Source organism: Crocodylus porosus, unplaced genomic scaffold, assembly GCF_001723895.1.
Source record: "Crocodylus porosus isolate Cpor-Errol unplaced genomic scaffold, CroPor_comp1, whole genome shotgun sequence".
Taxonomy (NCBI): domain Eukaryota; kingdom Metazoa; phylum Chordata; order Crocodylia; family Crocodylidae; genus Crocodylus; species Crocodylus porosus.
In genome coordinates, this window is record NW_017728947.1 from 80,354,615 (window position 1) to 80,373,819 (window position 19,205).

At 44.5% G+C, this 19,205-nt stretch overlaps 1 protein-coding gene across 1 annotated transcript in view; it reads left to right on the top strand.

The window, feature by feature from the left end:
- TSHR (thyroid stimulating hormone receptor) overlaps positions 1-19,205 on the top strand; it is an 88,013-nt gene that overhangs the window by 41,086 nt on the left and 27,722 nt on the right. The gene's annotated exons all lie outside the window — the stretch shown is intronic.

A 19,205-nucleotide genomic window follows, 5' to 3' on the forward strand; every position in this document is an offset into this window, starting at 1 on the left:
TCTGGTACTGGTTAGTCCTGTGGTTCTGTGTCCAGTTTTGTGCCCTCCACTACAGAAAGGACAAATTGGAGAGAGTCCAACACATAACACATGGGCTGGGACACATGACTTATAAGGAGAGGCTGAAGGAAGTGGGCTTATTTAGTCTGGAGAAGGTAAGACTGAGGAGGGATTTAACTGAAGGGTGGTTCCAAAGAGGATAGACTTAGACTGTTATCAGTTGTTGCAGATGACAGAACAAGGAGCAATCATCTCAAGTTGCAGAAAGGGAAGTTGAGATTAGTTATTAGGAGATACTTTCTCACCGGGAGGGTACTAAAGCTGGAGCAGGCTACCCAGCGAGGTTGTGGAATCTCCATCCTTAGAGGTTTTTAAGACCCAGGTAGACAAAGCCTCGACTGGGATGATTGATATAAATGGTCCTGCTTTGAGCAGGAGGTTGGACTAGCTGACCTCCTGAGGTCCCTTCCAAACCAAATTTTCTATGATTTTATGGCTGTACCAAATAATACAGATTATTAACATCCAAGGTTCATTTACCTGCAACTCTATCAAAGTCAAAATATCTGTCATCATATATGACATAGGGTACAAACCTGGATAAGCCAAGAGACAGGAATTCAGCAGGGACTGGAGAGAGCAGCTGTACCTTAGAGGCTACAATGAAAAATTCTGAAGAATCTTTTTATTTTCTGTAATTAATTTGTTCAAAACATTGAAAAAACAAACAAAGAAAAAACTAAAACAAAATAAAACCTAACAGGACTAGGAAAGAAAGCTGATCAACTCTGCCTGCCTTCCATCTGCCTTCTGCAGCTGCAAATGTTATAGGAAGTGTCCCTGTAGCAGTAATCATATAGTCTGTTTGCTTTTTATAATAGATGTGTCATCCTAACACATGTAGTTTAAATTGAAGCATCAGTGGATTTAGTGGTTTACAAGTACTGGGACCAAAACCATCACTTTTTACGTCTACAGGACACTACATGGTCCTTACTGGAGAAAAGTTTGATTTCAGTTCATTTTCCTTCTCTGTGGATGCATCTGCACATGCCATTAATGCACAGCAATAAACTGCAGAGCTTATCGCTCCAGAGTTTATTGCTCCTGGGAAACTCTCAAGCATGTGGTTTACACATGCACCTGGACTGCAACACATTGAGCCGGGTTGCAGCAGCCCTGGCTGCCTGAAGGCCCAGGGTTCAGCCTCCCAGTCCAGAGCTGTTCCAACCAGGCTCAGCGTGCTGTGGAAGGTCTGGCTGGGGCATGCGAGCGCTTCAGTGCAGGCCTAGCCAGCAGACAGCCCCCATACTGAAGCACCCTCATGCCCCATTCAGCTGGGGTAGTGTACACATGTGCACTGCTGCACATGAAAAAAATTCTATTTACAACTCCTGTTTACAAGTATTACAAGTATTTACAAGTACTACCCTGCTGTGGAGTGTATTACTTTTGTGTGCCTTAATAAGACTGCACGTGTAGAACTGAGACATTTATTGCACAGTTCATTAGTAATTGCGCAGTAAAGACATCATGTAGGTGTACCCTGTTAGCACCATTTGCTTAGGGATATGGTCATATGTAGCTGTTGGGAAGACAAAAGGAGAGAGGATTTGCTCGCAAGAGCAGGAGCCAGAAGCCAGAACCTTTTCCCTTGTAGTTGCCTGAAATGCCACTTAATAGCTGCCTATAAATGCACTCATTCATGTTCCAATTAGAACGCTCCACTGTCATCTCACCATCATGTGTATTAAGCCCTCACACATTTTAAAATGGCCATGGGGGTGCTTTATCTAAACCTCGTCAAATGAGCTTTAAAAAGGCATCCTGCAGCTATTTATAAATGTGTGGGGGCTTAATACATGGGATGATGAGCCATTTCAATTAGAGTGGCCGTTTGGGAACTGCTCTGATTAAGATGCCCCACCCAAATCCCCAAGCATATGTATAGGCAGCCAATATAACTAACTTTAGCTGTGTACTATTTACCTACCTAAGGGGGAGTTCAGTTTGGAACTCTGTGTCAGTAGCAGTTGCATTTTTGGAGAACTGGAGAGCTTGCCACCTGTCCCTCCTTAGTCTCAGGTCCCCTTACCTCCCCCACACACCACTTCTGCCTTCCTGCAACCTCAAGTCCTCACCCCCCTTTCCTTTCATCTCCCCTCCATCCCAAAGTCTCTATTCCCCACCTGCCCCTTCCCCTCCACTGCAGCAGCTGAACTGAGACCAACAACTCATTCTACAAAAGCCACTGAACATCCAACCCATAACAAAAAGTGTGTTTACTCCCCAGTTGAATCAAATTTGACTAGCTCATTAGTTCCTTGCCTAGCCAGGTTCACTAGAATATATATGTATGCAAAGGTAGTAATATAAACATTCTATTGTTTTCTTGAAAAACTAACTTTATTCTCAGCTAGTGTAAGCTGGTTATCTGATCTCGTGTGTGTGTGTGTGTGTGTGTGTGTGTGTGTGTGTGTGTGTGTGTGTGTGTGTGTGTGTGTGTCTTCTGACCCCTGCAGGAAGCAAACATTCAATGCTCTGACAGAAGATGAAGTATTTTTAGCTTCCCAAAATTCTTTATTTCATTAAAGGAGAGGGGAGAGTTTAAATATACACTAGAAACAAGAGCCTAATAATATCTGTGGTTGTTTTGAATTGTATTCCTAGTAAGGGTGATGAGGAAAGCATAGAACAGGCAGCATAATATTATAGATGACTACAGTGAAAACCCAGTTGTTAATATGTTATTATGATGCTTGGCCCACATAGGTGTATTTATAGCCTTTTTTTACTAACAAACAAGGTAAGATTCTGCAGCAAGAAATCAGAGCAGGTTGAAGTATGATAATCCTTAGCGTGTCCTTTTGTTTTCAGTTTCCTGAATGCTATGAGGTACCACATTTACCCAAATCCAAGGAGACCCTGAATTTAAGATCATTCCCTCAGTAATTACATTCTATACATGGAAAATATATGAATGTGTTATCATTTTCCATGTATATAATTAATTATTGGAGGATCGTCTTAAATATGTCCCCCCAGCTACTGCAGGCAGTGAGGGGAGAGGTGGTGAGGGAGCAGTAACATGGCCAGCAGTGGACAGACAGGCAGTGGGGGATGCACTGGGGGACACACAGTAGGGTAGTTGGTGTGGCAGGCAGTAGGGGGCAGGTGTTGTGGAGGCAGTGGGGGGAGCAGGCAGTTTGCCACCTGTCCCTCCTTAGTCTCAGACCTCCTTACCTCCCACACACACCACTTCTGCCTTCCTGCAACCTCAGGTCCTTACCCCCTATCCTTTCATCTCCCCTCCATCCCAAAGTCTCTATTCCCCACCTGCTCCTTACCCTCCACCCCATATCTTTGCTCCAGTGCCAACAGGCTTCATACCCACTGCAGCCTGGGACATGAAGTTTGGCCTCAGCCCAACCCCATAATAGTGGCACAGAGGCACCCACTGCTGCTACAGGGCTGGACTGGGGGCATACTGTGTGCTGCAGTGGGATGGCATCTAGGCTGAAGTGGGGAAAGAGCCTACTGGCACTGAAACAAGGTAAGTTGCAGGAGGGAGGCTTTGGGTGGGGCGGGGGGGATGGAGGGAAGGGGAGGCAAAAACCTGAGACTGCAGGAAGGGCAGATTCCCAAGGCAAGGAGGAACATTGGGGAGCAAGCAGCTTCTGCATCTCTGCCCCTGACCTGGAGTTGGAGCCATTGTTGGAGACACAGCAGCTGCCTGACCCTTTACTGCCTCATACTCAATTCGAAGATCAGGGCCTCCCCACCTCCCCACCATGTTAAATGTGTGTGTGTGTAGCAGAGGGGCTCATCTTGGAATCAAGTAAATACAGTATTAGCTATATATGCTGACAGCACATTTATAAGGCTTTAAGTATCTAAGCACCTTCAAGGAGAAAATAAGCTTTAATAAAACACAAAGGGTCAGTTGTCTGATTGTCATTATTTGGGTTATCTCCACAGTTAAGTATTTCAGTGGCTTTAAATTTGACACAAGGGTGAAGTGGAAGTTCTTTGAATTCATAGCCTTTTGTGTTCACAGCCTTTAGTCTACATCTGGCACAGCAAAAGAATAGTAATAATGACATGCACATTTACTCAAATATAAAATGAGCCCCCAATAATTAGATGCTGTATATGGGAAATTTATAAATTTGTTATAATTTTCCAGGTATAAAATCTAGTTATTGGAAGTTTACCTTGAATGTGTCCCCCTCTTACTGCTAGAGCAGGGAAAATAAAACTGGAGTAATCAGGTAGTCCCCTTGTCCTCTGCCCCCACAACTTCTTCCCCTGCAGCTCCTTCCAACGCCCTGCCTCCCCTCACCTCTTATCAGACCCTGCTGTCCCTGCACACATGGAAGTGGGGGGTAAATTTGAAAACACTGACTTGGAAATAAACAAGTCCATAGTAATTTGCATATCATTTAGTTCATCCAGAATTGATGCGTTGGACCATTTTTTGAAACTGCTGCAAGTTTTAACACAGATACTCCATAAGCACACTTTTAAGCAGCACTTTTGTCCTTACTTATATCTATATAATGTAAATTCTGCATGATATTAGTCCAAAGCCAAAAGGCTCATGATTTACCATATAGTTCATTGGGCTGGGCCAGCAGTGCAAACGGCCATGTGACCCCACAGTTCAGCACTGCTCAGTATGTGTGTGGACTCCAGATCCCCCCGCAAAGGAGCCATTTGCTAATTAGCCCCTCACTCATGACTGGAACCAGGTGTTCTTGTCAAGAGTTATGGGGTCCTCCAAAAATGTATATGCAGATGAGGTGCAGGGCGATCTTGTCCAGCTCCACTGGAGATTGGGGCTACACTAATCATATTCAACACGTGGAGAGAGGTGATAACAGAGAGATTCTGGGTGAACTGCTTGGGGCTCCATATGGTGGTGTTTGCCAGACATTTAAGCCTAATGAAAAAACAGGAATCACTGGAAATGGAAAAGACACAGCGCAAGTGTGGGAATGAAGAGGAAATCAAAACATATTGAATGTAGTGGCTCACCATTACTTGGAAAAGAGTTGGTGCTGAAGAGACTAAGTACAGTGGGCACTGTACTTAGGTGGACTGGATTAGTCTATCCTTGAGGCAGGTTCCTGGCAGGGGAAATAACATGACCACCAAGGTGGTTTTTCTACTGGCAGGGGAAAACCACAAACATGGCAAGGAGTAGTACCTTGACCAAGGTAATGCATAGTTAGCCTCCCACATTCACTTCCAGTGGGAAGATCTGGGGTATACCCTGACTTTATGGAAATGGAAGACTTCTCCCTAGCTTGCTTCTGCAGCCATACAGATGAGGGCAAGCAAAACTTGGAGGCATCTGAACCCCAAGCTCCTGGGCTTGAGCCTGCACATAGGATGCCCACCAAAGGATTTGGAAGTATCTGAAGCCCCAAGTGGGGGGTGGAGGATGCTTGCTGGTAGCAGGGCCACATATGGTTCTTGAATGACTCACACAAATTTGGAAGTGATTTGGCTGATATGACTTGGGGGACAAAAAAATTCCTTTTTAAAAAAAAAAAAGGTAGGTTCCTGGGAAACTTCTCCCTAGCTTTCTCCTGCAGCCATATGGCTGAGGGCAAGCAAAACTCGGGGGCATCTGAACCCCAACCGTCCAGGCTTGGGTCTGCACATAGGATGCCTGCCAAAGGATTTGTAAGTATTTGAAGCCCCAGGCTGGGGTGGAAGATATTTGCTGGTATCAGGGCCACGTATGGGTATGGCATGATTCAAAGGAATTTGGACCTGATCTGGTTAATTTCACCTGGGACATGAAAAATTGTCCTTAAAAATAATTTAAAACAAAAGTTTCCCATGAGTATGTTTTTCCAATACAGGCCATGTGTCCCAGTCGTGCTCAGTGTTGGCTGCATTTAATCAACATAATAGTTGGTTTCTATTATGGAGCACATGGTGTTTTTGGCAATAATTTAATGGTAGACAATGTATTTGCTGAGGTTCCCTTGTATGCTTTTTCCCCCATGCTGACTGGGGGGACAGACCTTATCCTATATTCAGGTAAATACAGTAAAAAAGAAGAAGAATGGAAATGAGCATTTACTTAAGACAATCTAAATAAAGTGTTGATTTTGCATTTTTTTTTACTTTGGTTAGTTGTTTATTTTTGTCTGAAACTATTTTCTCCAAGAAAGAGAGACTTATGGGAATAAGCTAGGAAAAGAGATATTTTACTTGAGGGCTGTAAAATGACTGTACAAGATCACACCCTCCCTCTCCTTTCAGAAAAATAAACTCTTCTGAGCACTTCATGCTTCTCCATTGCTCTCAAACACAGAAATTACAGATCTAGCATAGTTTTTTTATTTTAGTTATTTTTGAGGAGTGGAGAAAGGTTGATGGTTCTAGCCAATAAAAACAATGCATGCTTTACAGAGTCTTTGTAGCATGCAAAGATATAATTTGATAGAAAACTTAAAAGTAAGGTTAAGCTAGGTAAATGTAGGGTAAATTCTGATTAGCTGCTGGCTCAGAGACATGAATGACAACATTATATAAGTAAAGCAAATCATTTGGCTTTTTTTAGAAGATTCTAAGACAATTAAGTTGTTTCAGTGAAAGCACACTTTATTTTCACAAGAGTAATGCTAGCAGCCTAGAATGCTTTGTAATCATTGAAGCAAACTGCTTATCCAGAAGGAAGAGATTGGAGTAGGCCATTGAAATCAGTAAAAAAGCAGCAGTCTTCTCTTATATAAATTAAAGATGGGTCCAAAAAATGCAATAAAATGGTCATCCCCACATTTTCCACTTTTCATGTCTAATTACTGCTCCCTCCCCCATTAGCACAATTCCTTAATATTCAGGTACCCAATTTCCCCATCCCATACCTTTTCTGTTTACCTGAATTATTTACCTGAATTACTCTAGTAGTAGGCAAATCTAAAAAGATTTTGGAGGTTCTGTTCACTTTAACAGTGCATGCCAAGGTTCCTATGAACCGAAGTTTGACTGAGAAGTCTGGTTAGAAATCTCACGAGTACAGAAATTTCTTTACTGGGAGATTGGGATAATTAGAAAGATAAATTAGGATGCATATGATTATTTCCAGTAATTCCTTTTCTGCCCAAGTTACAGTATTTTCTATAATAGAATTCCTCATACTAGCTCAACATTTTCAAGCCATATCTTGCTCTAAACTGGGAAGTGCAAAAAATCAGCATCCTTTTTGTCAAATAAATCCTAACTTTCTGAATCTCCAAAAAGTTTATGATTTTATGGAAGATTTAAGGAATGGGTCTTGTTTTATTCATACTGGTTCACTTGCATCTCTCATGAAATGGGAAGATTTTTATGATGATATGGCATGTAAATACCTCAGATAGTATGAGAGTTTAGGTAGACAGGATTATATTGAGTCAGAGTCACACTGGCTGTCATTAGCCTATGGTACTGTCTCCCTTGTTGGCATGCCAGATAATGTGTCTGTCCAGAGAAATGTCAAGAAGTGAAATGTGGTGAACTGAATCCTGACATAGTGGTCTTGATTGAATCTGTGCAGTCTGTGAGCTACAACACTTATCTTTCCGCTGATTAAGAGCACATACAAAACCTTCATTTGGTTTGCTTTTTTTGGTTTGGTTTGTTCTTTGTTTCATTGCCATGTTTTTTGTGGAGGCTCCCATACTACTGTATGGAGTATATGAGTATTAGTACTGCTGTCCATGTTGTTTACATTTGTCTTCAAGAAGCAAGCTTTCAGTTGTTCATGCATCATCTGTGGGTTCAATAGAGAAACTGTAGTCAGTTTAAAGGAACAAGTTAACTTTACTATATTATAAACTAAAGGACAGGATATAACCTGAAGACAACTCTGTGGTACAACTGCATGGAGCCCTTGCTTCTGAACTACTGTCGTCAGCCAACAGGGTTACTTTCGTATAATCCCCGTAAAGTACCAGTATCCTTAAAAACTGAATTGCAAAGCTAAAACTACTTCAGGGGATGCCCTCTGGGTGTTCTCAAGCATACTCGAGACTCAGGTCTAAAAAGCAGCTGCAGAAGCTCCGCCCCCATCCCAAGTGACTTCACACTCACATTCCTGGGTTAGCACACATAAATGGTTGGGGAGGGTCTGCTCAGGAGCATCCTTCTGAGAGCATCAGAGAAACAGCATAGACATGCCTTAGATGTAACATCAATGAAGTGTTCACTCTGAAGTCTAAGTATGCCATATATAACATCGTTTTTCTCTACAGCAGTTTAACAGAAAGATCCAGCTTCCCTGACCTTATCAGATAGTGGCCATGTCTACATGAGATGCTGACTGCACAGTAGTTCATTACTACTGTATATGCAAGTCCTAAATGACTGTGAAAGTAACAACTTTTATTTTTAACTGTTCGTCAGTAAATTTAGTACTATTAAAAGGCATCAGTGACAAAAACTATAATCCACAGAGGCCTGGCTGCCACACTGGCCGTTAAGGTTTATGTGGCCACAGAGCAGGTACAGGTCAGGTAGCAGGAGATCAAAATTCCCTCTGTATTTCCTTACAAATCTACCGAAGGAACCATGTCAAATATCTGGCCTGCTCTGTCCTTGCCATCTCTGCTGAGGAGACGGCATGTGAGGGTTTTGAGTGTGCTTGTGTGGTGTAAACTTGCATGAGCCATTTTGCATGAATCTGTCCCTCCTTAATTTTTTAATGTGGACCATTGCACACCTAGCCTTTGGTAGCAAATTTTGACCTTCATTTCATACTGTGTATTCAAAGGGACCCCGTTTTAGATATCAAAAATATTTTTCCGAGTAACAACTCCAGTAGCTTTCCACTGTCCATTGTCCAGCTATGATGTTAAACTGAATCTATGACTACAGTTATTGATGGAAAACTTGCATGCAACTAATGCACTGTCTTCTAATGAAGTCTAGAAGGGTGGGCTGAGTTACTGTTATTCATCCTGACAGGCACCAATGCCAGGATCACTCTGGCTAAATCTGTTTTTGATCAGATGGGGTGAAGTTTTTTGGCTGGTCTGAGGGGAAAATAGAAAGAATGGGGCTATGAAGTTCAAATTTAATGATCTAGTTGTTATGAATACAGCCTCTCACCTTCTGTGAACAAGCATCTAGTGCTGTGACCTCATCCTTGTGCTCTGAAGGGCTGAGCTAAAGCCCACTGATGTCAGTACAAAGCAACTTGAACAGACTGTGGATCAAGGCCTGAAATCTTTATCTATTTGTGGCATTTTTCATGTATCCTGTAGTCTAGGGTTGTCCAACTTCTGAGTGGCTGGGGGCTGCATGTGGGTTGCAGGCCCCTGGACCTTCCCCCCACCCCCAAATGGGTTTCCCAGGTCCCACAGGCTGTGCCACCCTCCTTTTCCCACCCCTCTCTCTCTAGGGGCTAGAGCAGAAAGTAGAAGCTGAAGGAGGGAGCAACAGATGGGATGGTAGGCATGATGGTGGGGAAGAGCAACCAGGTAGGAGCCTGTTGGCCATGAGCTAATCATTTAGGGAGTGCCAGTTGGACTCTAGTCCATGAGTTGAAGGTTAGAGGAAGGAAGGAAGGAAAAGGCCAGCAAAGTGGGAGATGCGCTGGTTAGCAAGCAGTCATGAGGTAATCATTTTGTTTTCATCACACTACTGTTTATCTTGGCTCTAAGCTTAGCCCGGCAATACAGCTGATCCCTGTGACTTCACACCAAAGAAAACAGACCTTTGGTGTTTGTTGTTGTAATTGGATTTTGGGACTGTACACGCTGCATTTGAATCATTCAGCCAGCTTTGCAAAGGCACGTTTCAGATATATTTAGGCACTTGAACAAACATTTAAACCATCTTTCCCCCAGAAGTAAATGTTCAAGCAAAAAAGGCAATACTTTGCAGAAATTAGCAGAACAGGTGCAGCTAACGGTCACTTTTAATAAAGGGAAAGTTGGAAAGGGAGTCAAAGCTCACATGAACAGTGTCAGGCAAAATAATCCTTTACCCAGCATGGTAGAGGAGGAGTGAGGGGTGCACAGCTAAATATTTGGAAATATGAAGGAGGCCTTTTAATAGGAGATATGGTTGGTCCTAAACCATGAGAAAAAACATGTATGTCTTTGGGTAGGTATTTTGCCTTCATTGACTTGGGTGTTCTTGAGTCAGGCCCATATGCCTTCTTTGTAAACTAGTTAGATACACTGCAGTTCAAATTATGATAATGGACTACAGAAAGCGAAATCTCTGCCTCTTGCTTAAAGGTTCCTTCTACTGCCAAAGCCAGCATGGATCTTGACCAGGTAAATGGTCACATAGCTACTTAAGCAAAATGTTATGAAGGTTTTAAGACAGTTAATTGAGCATTTAATGACAGTACCACAAATCCTGTTGCTCAGTCATTTGCTGTAGAAGTTCAGGGAGCTGCAGGGCACTTGGTAAATGGCAGGGAACTTCCTTAACAGAAATACATTGGTTACAATGAGTATTTTAGCACTTGTGGATTGTGGATATTGACAGCCATGAAAGCTCTGGTTCTGTTTTTATTCGCATATTCTGTGCAGCATGGGCAGTAGCAAAGGATGTTCCCTTGCAAGCTCAGTTATGTGCCATGCCACAGAGGATATGCAGTCCCCTTCCCAGTGATGTCATCAGACTACATTCTGCAAGCCACATTTACCATGAACTTATTTTGTCCCTCTCTGCTGACACTCTGTTTGTTTTGGGCTATGCTTCTGCTGTGAACTTCACTCCTCCCTGCTTTCCATGGGCCTCTCCATCCTTTTCTTTCTCCTTCATTTTTCCTTCCTTTTTCTTGCTCCTATTCATGTCCTCCTGCTATTGCTTTTGTCCCATATTTATATTAAAATTATAATTAAATTCCTTAAAATAATCAAGGTTTGACATTAACTCATGGATATATATCATTTCAAAATTGTTACCTGCATTCCCTTTCACTTGCTTTCCTGCTGTTACAATCACTTTTTTGTTGCTTCAAACTAAATCAGGGGTGGGCAAAATATGGCCCATGGGCCGGATCCAGCCCAGCAGGCACTTCCATCTGGCTTGCAGCACCGACCAACCAATTGTACCCCACACAGCCCTTCTGACCACAAGGGTGGGAGCAAAGTGCCCACTCTACACCGTACTCCTCTGCCAACATACTCTATTGTGCCTCACTCCCACCTTCATGGGCAGAAGGGCCTGGTCCAGCCAGCACGCAGCTTCCAAGCAAGGCTGCTGCTACCACTGCTGCAGCCACCAGGGGACCTGCCTGATTTCCTGGTATCCCACTCACTCTGGGCAGTAGGTAGGGAATGGGCAGGGGCAGCAGGGGAGCTATGGCTTGGTGGGAATGCAGAGCATGAGGCTGGGGCTGGTGGCAGCGCAAAGCCCGCACTCAGGGGTGTAGCCAGAGTGTGGCGCTCAGGAGGACAGGGTGTGGATGTGAGGGAGGGTTAGGGGGTGTGGGGAACCCCCACATACTCTCCTCATGGTGTGCAGCCCCTGCAGGCAGTGGCAGCAGCAGGCCAGGGCTCTTGGGGTGCTCGTGCCTGACGCAGGCACAAGTGCCCAGCAGCACGTGGCTCCAGCCAGTGCTGCACACCCAAACAGGCTGCCTCTGTCACTGGGGCTCCCCACCATGTACATACAACTCCTGTACTTGCGTGGCCCTGGAGCTGGCTGCTTTTGCTGTTTCCTGCCACACAGGTCGCAGGACTCCATGGGGAAGCAGAGGCTGGGGCTCTCCTCCACTTCTGACAGAGTCCCGGGACCTGTGCAGCAGGGAACAGCAAAGGCAGACAGCTCCAGTACATGGAGCTTCCCTCCTGTGGTACATGAGTGTGAGGGTTGTACATGCATAGCAGGGAGTTCTGGCAATAGAAGCGACCTGGCTGGGCTGGGCTCCTCACCCCCATGTGCAGTGCTGGGCAGAGCCATGCATCTCCAGGTGGCAGCACCTGCGCTGGGTATGAGCACCCTGAGCGCCTCTGCCTGCTGCTGCTGCTGCTGCCATGACCTGTGGGGGCTGCATGCCATGGGGAAGTGGGGGGGGGTCCCCACACCCCCTACCGTCCCTCACACCCCACAAATGCCACACACCCATACTCTGACACCACAGCCCACCAAACACACACACACACCCCACACACAATATTCAAGACTAAGATTTTATTTTTGAGTTATTGTGCAATCACGTATATACAGTACACAAACACAAAGTATGACAAAAATACTTTTTGTGATAAAATATGTTATAGTGGGTGCTTGATTTTTAGTGTATGGTTTGGTTTTTTTTCTGGTTCAAAGATGGCAACTCTCCCCTCCAAAAGGAGTATTTCCAGGGAGCAAGGGGAGGGACATCTGGTGGCAGAGGTCAGGGGTTTGGGGCAGGACTTCCATCCCAAGATTGCAACCAGGGGGCAGGGCAACTGTCAAAAGCCAAGGCTACTGATGCAGCCCTCCAAAGCTCACCAAACCTCATAGTTTCATATTTGGTAGGGCCGGAAGGGACCTGAGCAGATCATCAAGTCCAACCCCCTGCCATGGGCAGGAAAGAAAGCTGGAGCAACCCCGGGTAGGTGGCTATCTAGCCTCCTTTTAAAGACCCCCAGGGTAGGAGCAAGCACCACTTCCCTTGGAAGTTGGTTCCAGGTCCTAGCCACCTTGACTGTGAAGTAGTGCCTCCTGCTGTCTAGCCTGAATCTACTCTCAGTCAACTTATGGCTGTTATTCCTTATTACTCCCAATAGTTCTTGGGGGAACACGGACTCTCCCATTGCCTGCTGGTCTCCCTTGGCCAGTTTATAGACAGCCACCAGATCCCCTCTCAGCCTTCTCTTGTGGAAGCTAAACAGGTTCAGGTCTCGTAGCCTCTCCTCGTAGGGTCTGCCCTGCTGTCCCCGGATCATGTGACTGGACCCTCTCGATGTTGTCCACATCTCTCCTGAAGTGCGGCACCCAGAACTGGATGCAGCACTCCAACTGACCAATGTCATATAGAAGGGGAGGATCACCTCCTTGGACCTGCTTGTGGTGCATTTGTGGGTGCATAACAAGGTGCAGTTAGCCTTCCTAACTGCGTCCCCACATCGGCAGTCCATGTTCATCTTGGAGCCTATAATGACTCCAAGATCCTTTTCAGCCTCTGTGCTGATGAGAAGGCAGTTCCTTAGCCTGTAGGTATGCTGCTGGTTCTTTCTCCCTAGGTGCTGTACCCTGTACTTGTCAGTATTGAATCCCATCTTATTCTCATCTGCCCACCCCCATAACCTGTCCAGATCCAATTGCAGCCTGTCCCTCCCTTCTGCATGCCCACTTCTCCCCACATCTTAGTGTAATGGTGAAGCAGGCTTCCAGCCAAAATAATTGCTTTCCCCTGAACTAAATCATATGCTCTTTGGGGAAGCTTACCATATCAGGCTATCTACAGAGTGGAGCATGTGGTACCAAACCTAACTGGGAACATTGGATCCTATTGTCATATAAACTAGTAATAGTCATCCAGTAAAAATACCAAGACATTTCAGATTAAGTCACTACGTTTGTTTGAGAGCAACTGATGTTCAGTTATTACCTGGACCGGATTTGTCTACAGGTATATTTCTCCTTTTTTTAGTATCAATCTCCTGATCTATCCAACCCTTTTAAAGCTACTCATAGATTCATAGATGCTAGGGTCGGAAGGGACCTGAACAGATCATCGAGTCCAACCCCCTGTCTAGGCAGGAAAGAGTGCTGGGGTCAGATGACCCCGGCCAGATGCCTATCCAGTCTTCTCTTAAAGACACCCAAGGTAGGGGAGAACACCACCTCCCTTGGAAGCCCATTCCAAATTTTGGCCACCTTTACGATGAAGAAGTTTTCCCTGATACCTAGCCTAAATCTGCTCTCTGTCAGTTTGTGACCATTGTTCCTTGTTACCCCAAGAAGTGCCCTGGTAAACAGAGCATCTCCGATCCCTTGCTGCAGCCCCCTAATTAATTTGTAGGCAGCCACAAGATCACCTCTTAGTCTTCTCTTGCAGAGGCTGAAGAGGTTCAGGTCCCTCAGTCTCTCATAGGGCTTGTCCTGTAAGCCCCTAACCATAACAGTGGCCCTCCTCTGGACCCTCTCAAGTCTATCAACATCCTTCTTGAAGCATGGCACCCAGAACTGGATGTAGTACTCCAACTGTGGTCTGACCAATGCTGCATAGAGGGGAAGTATCACCTCCTTGGATCTATTTGTCATGCATCTGCTGATGCATGATAAAGTGCATTTAGCTTTGGTAATGATTTTGTCACACTGATGACTCATGTTCATCTTGGAGTCTGCTATGACTCCAAGATCCCTTTCTCCTTTTGTGCTGCTGAGAGTCACTTCCCAGCCAGTAGGTGTGCTGGATATTTTTGCACCCTAGGTGCAGCACTCTACACCTGTCTAAGTCTGCCTTTAACCATTCCCTACCCTCCAGAGTGTGCACAATATAGTCCCACAATTTAGTATTGGCTGCAAACTTGGACAGAGTACATTTCACACCCACATCCAAGTCACTGATGAAGATACTGAAGAGTACAGGTCCAAGGACTGAACCCTGCGGGACCTCACTACCCACATCCTTCCAGGTTGATACCGACCTGTTTATTGCCACTCTCTGGGTGTGACCACTAAGCCAATTTGCCACCCACCAGACTGTGTAAACATCTATGTCACAGCCTTTTAATGTATGTATGAGAATGGGATGAGACACCGTATTGAAGGCCTTGCCAAAATCCAAGAAAAAGACATCTACCTCTACTCCTGCGTCTAAGCGTTTTGTGACCCTGTCATAAAACGAAACCAGATTGGTCAGGCATGATCTGCCTGCTATGAATCCATGCTGGTTTCCCTGCTGCATTATTTTTCCTGCTGGACTCCCACAAATATTATCCTTCATAGTCTTTTCAAATTCCTTTCCAAGGATGGTGGTGAGGCTGACTGGCCTATAATTACTTGGATCCTCCTTCCTCTCCTTCTTGAAAATAGGGACCACATTGGCCCTTTTCCAGTCCTCCGGGGCTTGACCCGTGCGCCCCGGGCGTTCAACAGCTGTGCCTGTGGTTCTGCTATGACACCAGCCAGTTCCTTCAATACAATCAGATGCAGCTCATCTGGGCCTGCTGACTTGAACATCCAGTCCATCCAAGTGACTCTGCACCAAGTCAGCGTCATCAACAGTTGGCAGGCTTGTGTCCCTCTGATGCCCATCTAAGACCCCATTAGGAGACTTATCTTGAGCCCTGTTCAGGAACACCGAGGCAAAAAACTCATTGAACAGCTCAGCCTTGTCCCCCCATCTGTCACTAATTGCTCCTTCTTGTTCAGTAGGGGTCCTATGCTGTCCTGTACCTTCCTTTTACTCCCTACATACCTAAAAAAAGACTTTTTCTTGTCTTTAATTTGTGTTGCCAGCCTCAGCTCTGTAGTTGCTTTGGCTTTTCTAACTGCCTCCCTGAAAGTGCAGGCCAAGTAGGTATACTCTTCTTTGGTAGCTTCCCCCTGCTTCCACCGCTTATATGCCTTCTTTTTTGCCCTTAGGCTCCCCTGGATTTCCCTGTTTAGCCAAGGAAGTTTTTTGTCTCCTTTCCCCCTTTCCCCTTGTACTGGGATAGTCTTCCTCTGAGCCCAAAGGGTCGCTTCCTTTAGAAACAACCACCCTTCCTGGACTCCCATCTCACCAATATTCTTATCCTGCAGTGCGTCGTTGACTATTCTCCTAAACACACTGAAGTTAGCCTTCCTAAAGTCAAGCACTTCCACCCTACTGGTTATCTTCCCCACCCTATGCCATATGGTGAATTCAGTTGATTGGTGGTCACTGTCCCCAGGGTGACCACGAATCTGCAGCTCCCCTACCAGGTCCTCTCCCATAGCCAACACCAAGTCCAGTAAGACATTCTCCCTAATGGGACCATATACCTCCTGCATTAGTTGAAGGTCCTGCACACAGGTTAAGAACCTGCGTGAATGGTTGGATTTGGCTGACTTCTCCTCCCAGCAGATGTCAGGGTAGTTTAGGTCCCCCATGACAACCACACCTCTAGACTGTACAGCCTCTGAGAACTGCCTCAAGAATCCCAAGTCTAGCTTTCCCTCTTTGAGTGGTGGTCTGTAGCAGTATTTTTGCCTGCTTTCAAACTTACATTGCAGATGTAAATACTGACCAATATCACATTTCATTCTCTGGTCATTTTTTTTAAGAATTTATTTCTGTGGTTCCATTATGTAGCCTATTCACATATTAGCTGAGATTATGGATAACAGTATAGCTGCACTGGACCACATGGACGTCAGGTTCTGGCAGCAAATTACATGATCAGCCATGAAAGGATCACTTTGCTATAAAGGAGTCTCCAATAAAACTTACATAGCAGGTTCTGTACCATCTCTGTTCCAGTTACTAATATAGGAAGTGTCTACAGCAAAGAGGGAATTATTAAGGCTTCCCTATAATCCACAGAGCCCTGCCTGCCAGATTGGCCTTTAAGGCTATATACAGATGCCATGTAGCCTTAATGTGGCTATAAGTTATGATAGGGAACCAGCTTGAAACAAACCAGCCCTGAATCTGGGAAATGCAAAAGCTACTTCTTGCACTCCCTCCTGAGCTTGCATCAAGGTTCTGGATCACTGTGATGATTGTTTTCTCTTGGTTGAAAGCATGATATATAGGAAGTTTTAAACCAATAATAATTCAATATCTATATTTTATTTGGAGACAACGGGGACGCATTCTATTTTTCCTATTTTAATATGCTCTGTAGACTTAATTTAAAATCAGAAGGTAAAAAAGAATCTGTGATACCATCAAAAGAAAACATACTTATCCAGTGAAGTATTCTCACTAGAAAGGTCATGAAACCTCTCCTGGTTACATTTTTACTTAGATGTCAACAATAGTTTTGCCATAAAGGATCTTTCAGAGGAAAATATTGAAATGCAATTATGGCATTAACTTTATCCTAAAACCTTCTGGGAAGGAATTCCCAGGGGTAATTTTTTTAATAAGAGAGCTCTGTGTTATTGTGTGACGTGATTCTTTCTTATACCCTTCCTGCTTTTTTAATGAGTTTTGTGCTAGTGGAGTTATCAGGTTCTTTTCTTTATTCATGGACAGGTATAGCACAATCAGCAGTAGTGTAAGCTTCCCCTGCATTGTCTAGTCAACCAAAATGAGAAGCAAACAGTTAGGTTTTTAAGTATCACAGATACTTGATATTAGATTTGCCGGGAGAAAAGGAAGAGGGAAACAGCAAAGAGTGAAGAAGTGGCTGAAGACATTTAGGGCACATCTACTATGAGGCAGCAGCCTGCCTCAGCTGGGATACCTCTTCCATTATATCTTTCCCATCCCTTCCCATGCACTTGCTCCAAACCTGGAAATATGTTGATGAAGCCACTCCAGAATGTCCCTGTGTAGTCAAGCTTGAGACCTCCTGAATAATAATGTAGGAAATGTTCTAGGGCTTACTGTGCGCTTGTGTTTTGTAGGCCAAAGAAGCACAGGGCACTTACATAAGTTATATTTTTTGCACAATCTGGCCCCTGAAAGCACTACACATGTTCATGGCTGCAGAGCACTTTTAAAATGGCCAATCAAGAAAAAAATTAACCCCTGATAAATCAGCTGTTAGCTGAAGGTTCTCTAGAGGAAAGCACCTTAGGAAATTTCTGTTCAGGTTCTAACAAAGGTTAATTTTTCATATGCACCTTTGCAGGGCTGGGCTGGTGCTTGAGCAGATAAGCACCAGCCCAGCCCTGCCACTGGGGCTGTCACAGCAAGGAGAGAGTTTCCTCATTGCTTTTGTGATCTTAATTTTATTGTTGACATAGTAATGGCTTTTTTCTTATCTTCTCTAAATTCATTTCCCCTTCTCCCCTCCCTCTCGTTCCTTACACATTATCTTCCAGTAGGCATGTTAATTAACCTAAATTTGGGAAGCCTGTTTTGGCAATAAAGAAGTTAGGACAGCTGGAACTTATTCTGGTGTCCAAACCAAGGACAGGAGGCAGTTTCCTGGAGCTCCTGATTTATGTCCACAAATGTCATTTGCCTCCCCAGATGTGATAGTAGGCCAGGGGTGCGCAAAATACAGCGTGGGAGCCAGATGCAGCCTGCCAGGCCATTCTATCTGGTCCGCGGAGCCTCTAAAAAATTTAGAAAATTAATATTTATCTGCCCTGGGCTGCCTATCATGCAGCCCTCGATGGCTTGCCAAAACTCAGTAAGCAGCCCTCTGCCCAAAGTATTTGCCAGCCCCTGTATTAGGGGTATCTAAACTGTTCCCTCCCCACCACAGCCAGGTACTTGCTTAGGGGTATATGGTGTGTATGTGTATTTAAGAGGAGCTGAGGTTTTGTCTCTTTTTTTTTTCTGAAAGATGTTCAGAATGGCAAGTCTTGTTGGATGGCTATAGACATACTTATTCACATTCTAATTAGACCGCTCCAGCATTGCCTCAGTGTCATGTGTATGAAGCCCTGCCTCCCCCTGTGTTTCAAAATGGCCACAGCATTGCTTTGACTAAACCTTGTGGAATGAGCTTTAGTTAAAGTGCCCCCGCAGCCATTTTGAAGTGTGTGGGGGTGGGGAACGACTTAATACATGTGACAGTGAGCCATTTTAATTAGAGTGGCTATCCAAGAACTACTCTAATTAAAATGTGCCCCCTCCTTCCCCCCCCCACTTCTGAGCACACATATAGACAGCTTTTTGGATTTTGTTCTTGTTTGCTGAGGGTTGTTAATTGGCCTTATGATAAGTAAAATAACTGTGCTTTAAAATGAACATGCAAACGGCAAAGCTGCTTTTGACATGTAACTTGGGCGCTGAACTGAAGAGCTTGCTGAGGTTAACATTTCCCTATTATTAACTCACAAAAATAGGACAGATGAAGTTTGTCACATCTTTCCCCACATGGTAGCTTCCTATGGCCTGATTGGCCTTCTTTCTCACTCTCTCTCCAAATAAAATGAGGTGGGTGGTTTTCAGAAGTCAGTCCTTTACTTTTTTCTCTCTTGCATTTTACTTTCCCTGACCTTAACTGAAGAAACATATGATAGCTTTAATTGTGAATTAGGACCAAGTAATATTAAACTATTCTCATATTATAAAAGCCTACGAGTGTCTGTCTGTCTGTCCATAACACTTTATTTATGCTCTGATTGGCTGACAAACAACCAATCAGAACATGAAGAAGCCT